The following is a 4,698-nucleotide window of genomic DNA, read 5'->3' as shown; positions in this document are numbered from 1 at the left end:
AGCTTATCAGCCTGAAACTTTTTCACATAAGCATTGCAGCCCCAAACTTTTTAAGAAACGACAGCTTAGGTTTCTCTAAACCATAGTTCATACGGTGTCGTCTCAACGGAATTGTGTGGTGCCCTATTTAAAGTGAGTGCGGTTGTCTCTAATGCCTAATCCATAAACGATAGTGGTAATTCGATAAGAGACATCATGGTATGCACCATATCCAATAGGGTGCAGTTATGATGTCCGGACACACCATCACACTATGGTGGTCCAGGCGGTATTAGTTGTGAAACAATTTCCACAATGTCTTAATTGTGTGCCAAACTCGTAACTCATATATTCATCTCTATGATCATATCATACACATTTTATCATCTTGTCACGACGATCTTCAACTTCACTCTGAAATTACTTAAACCTTTCAATAATTCAGACTTGTGTTTCATCAAGTAAATATACTCAGCATCTACTCAAATCATCTGTGAAGTAAGAACATAACGATATCCACTGCATGCCTCAGCACTTATTGGACTGCACACATCAAAATGTATTACTTCCAACAAGTTGCTTTCTTGTCCCATCTTACTGAAAACGAGGCCTTTCAGTCATCTTGCCCATGTGGTATGATTTGCATGTCTCAAGTGATTCAAAATCAAGTGAGTCCAAACGATCCATCTACATGGAGTTTCTTCATGCATATCTACCAATAGAGATGGTTCGCATGTCTCAATCTTTTCAAAACGAGTGAGTCCAAAGATCCATCAACATGGAGCTTCTTCATGCATTTTATACCAATATGACTCAAATGGCAGTGCCACAAGTATGTGGTACTATCATTACTATCTTATATCTTTTGGCATGAACATGTGTATCACTACGATCGAGATTCAATGAACCATTCATTTTAGGTGCAAGACCATTGAAGGTATTATTCAAATAAACAGAGTAACCATTATTCTCCTTAATTGAATAACCGTATTGCGATAAACATAATCCAATCATGTCTATGCTCAACGCAAACACCAAATAACAATTATTTAGGTTTAGCACCAATCTCGATGGTAGATGGAGCATGCGATGCTTGATCATATCAACCTTGGAAACACTTCCAACACATATCGTCATCTCACCTTCAGCTAGTCTATGTTTATTCCGTAGCCTTTTATTTCGAGTTACTAACACTTAGCAACTGAACCGGTATTTTAATACCCTGGTGCTACTAGGAGTACTAGTAAAGTACACATTAATATAATGTATATCCAAAATACTTCTGTCGACCTTGCCAGCCTTCTCATCTACCAAGTATCTAGGGTAGTTCTGCTTCAGTGACCATTCCCCTCATTACAGAAGCACTTAGTCTCGGGTTTGGTTCAACCTTGGGTTTCTTCACTAGAGCAACAACTGATTTGCCATCTCATGAAGTATCCCTCCTTTCCCTTGCCCTTCTTGAAACTAGTGGTTTAACCATCAACAATTGATGCTCCTACTTGATTTCTACTTTTGCGGTGTCAAACATCGCGAGTTGCTCAAGGATCATCATGTCTATCCCTGATATGTTATAGTTCATCACGAAGCTCCAATAGCTTGGTGGCAGTGACTATGGAGAATCATCACTATCTCATCTAGAAGATTAACTCCCACTCGATTCAAGCGATTGTAGTACTCAGACAATCTGAGCACATGCTCAACGATCGAGCTTTTCTCCCTTAGTTTGCAGGCTTAAGAAACTTGTCAAAGGTCTCATACCTCTTGACGTGGGCACTAGTCTGCAATCCCAATTTCAGTCTTTGGAACATCTCATATGTTCTACGATGTTTCAAAAAACGTCTTTGGTGCCACAATTCTAAACCGTTAGCATTACGCATTGAACTATCATGTAGTCATCAAAACGTGTATGTCAGATGTTTCCCAACATCTACAGACGACGCTCGAGGTTCAGCACACTGAGCGGTGCATTAAGGACATAATCCTTCTATGCAGCAATGAGGACAATCCTCAGTTTACGGACCCAATCCGCATAATTGCTACTGTCAACTAAATTTTCTCTAGGAACATATCTAAAACAGTAGAACCAAAGCATGAGCTACGACATATTTTGCAAAGACCTATTGACTATGTTCATAATAATTAAGTTCATATAATCAAATTATTCAATGAACTCCCACTTAGATAGACATCCCTCTAGTCATCTAAGTGATACATGATCCGAGTCAACTAGGCCGTGTCCGATCATCACGTGATACGGACTAGTCATCATCGGTGAACATCTTCATGTTGATCGTATCTTCTATACGACTCATGTTCGACCTTTCGGTCTTCCGTGTTCCGAGGCCATGTATGTACATGCTAGGCTCGTCAAGTCAACCTAAGTGTATTGCGTGTGTAAATCTGGCTTACACCCGTTGTATGCGAACGTTAGAACCTATCACACCCGATCATCACGTGGTGCTTCGAAACAACGGTCCTTAGCAACCATGCACAGTTAGGGGGAACACTTTCTTGAAATTATTGCGAGGGATCATCTTATTTATGCTACCGTCGTTCTAAGCAAATAAGATGTAAACATGACAAACATCACATGCAAATCATAAAGTGATATGATATGGCCAATATCATCTTGCGCCTTTGATCTCCATCTTCGAGGCGCGGCATGAACACCATCGTCACCGGCATGACACCATGATCTCCATCGTCATGTCTTCATGAAGTTGCCTCGCCAACTATTACTTCTACTACTATGGCTAACGGTTAGCAATAACGTAAAGTAATTACATGGCGTTTTCATTGACACGCAGGTCATAAATAAATTAGGACAACTCCTATGGCTCCTGCCGGTTGTCATACTCATCGACATGCAAGTCGTGATTCCTATTACAAGAACATGATCAATCTCATACATCACATATATCATTCATCACATCCTTTTGGCCATATCACATCACATAGCATACCCTGCAAAAACAAGTTAGACGTCCTCTAATTGTTGTTGCATGTTTTACGTGGCTGCTATGGGTTTCTAGCAAGAACGTTTCTTACCTACACAAAACCACAACGGTGATATGCCAATTTCTATTTACCCTTCATAAGGACCCTTTTCATCGAATCCGATCCGACTAAAGTGGGAGAGACAGACACCCGCCAGCCACCTTATGCATCAAGTGCATGTCATTCGGTGGAACCAGTCTCACGTAAGTGTACGTGTAAGGTCGGTCCGGGCTGCTTCATCCCACAATGCCGCCGAATCAAGATAAGACTAGTAACGGCAAGCAAATTGAACAAATCATCGCCCACAACTACTTTGTGTTCCACTCGTGCATAGAATCTACGCATAGACCTAGCTCATGATGCCACTGTTGGGGATCGTAGCAGAAATTCAAAATTTTTCCTACGTGTCACCAAGATCAATCTATGGAGAGACTAGCAACGAGAGAGAGGAGTGCATCTTCATACCCTTGAAGATCGCAATGCGGAAGCGTTACAAGAACATGGTTGGTGGAGTCGTACACGCAGCGATTCAGATCACGGTCGATTCCGATCTAAGCGCCGAACAACGGCGCCTCCGCGTTCAACACACGTACAGCCTGGTGACGTCTCCCATGCCTTGATCCAGCAAAGAGAGAGGGAGAGGTTGGGGAAGACTCCGTCTAGCAGCAGCACAACGACGTGGTGATGGTGGAGGAGCGCGGTACTCCAGCAGGGCTTCGCCAAGCACTACGAGAGACGAGGAGGGAGAGGGGTAGGGCCGCGCCAAGAGAGAGATCAAATCATATGTATTGGGCAGCCCCATACCTCAAAGTATATATAGGGGGAGGGGAGGGGCTGCGCCCCCTCTAGGGTTCCCTCCCCAAGGGGGGCGGCAGCCCTAGATCCCATCTAGGGTGGCGGCCAGAGGGGAGAGGGAGAGAGGGGGCGCCCTAGGGTGGGCCTTAAGGCCCATCTGGACCTAGGGTTTGCCCCCTCCCACTCTCCCTGCACCTTGGGCCTTGGTGGGGGGCGCACCAGCCTACCTGGGGCTGGTCCCCTCCCACACTGTAACACCCCGGATATGATTTTTCTAATATGTAATTCAACTCTTGTCGTTTCCGGTGTTAAGTTATTTTATTTTCTCGGGTTCGGGTCTTTGTCTCCGTGTGTTGTTTATGTTGTCATGCATCTCATATCATGTCATCATGTGCATTGCATTTGCATGCGTGTTCATCTCATGCATCCGAGCATTTTCCCCGTTGTCCGTTTTGCATTCCGGTGCTCCGTTCTCCTCCGGTGGTCATTTCTACCTTTCTTTCGTGTGTGGGGATTAAACATTTCCGGATTGGACCGAGTCTTGCCAAGCGGCCTTGGTTTACTACCGGTAGACCGCCTGTCAAGTTCCGTACCATTTGGACTTCGTTTGATGCTCCAACGGTTAACCGAGGGACCGAGAAGGCCTCGTGTGTGTTGCAGCCCAACACCCCTCCAAGTTATCCCAAAACCCACCAAAACCCTCTCCATCATCTAAAGCGTTCGATCACGATCGCGTGGCCGAAAACCGCACCTCATTTGGACTCTCCTAGCTCCCTCTACCTCTATATATACACCCCCCTCCAAAAATTCGCGGTGCAAACCTACCCTAACTCTCCCCGCCGCCGCCGGGCATCTTCTTCCACCGACGGACGTGTCCGCCTGCCGTGTCCGCCGCCACGTGGCAGCCGCCGATTCGCCGCGCCCCGC

Source organism: Triticum dicoccoides, chromosome 5A, assembly GCF_002162155.2.
Source record: "Triticum dicoccoides isolate Atlit2015 ecotype Zavitan chromosome 5A, WEW_v2.0, whole genome shotgun sequence".
Classification (NCBI taxonomy): Eukaryota; Viridiplantae; Streptophyta; class Magnoliopsida; order Poales; family Poaceae; genus Triticum; species Triticum dicoccoides.
This window is presented reverse-complemented; position numbering follows the sequence as displayed.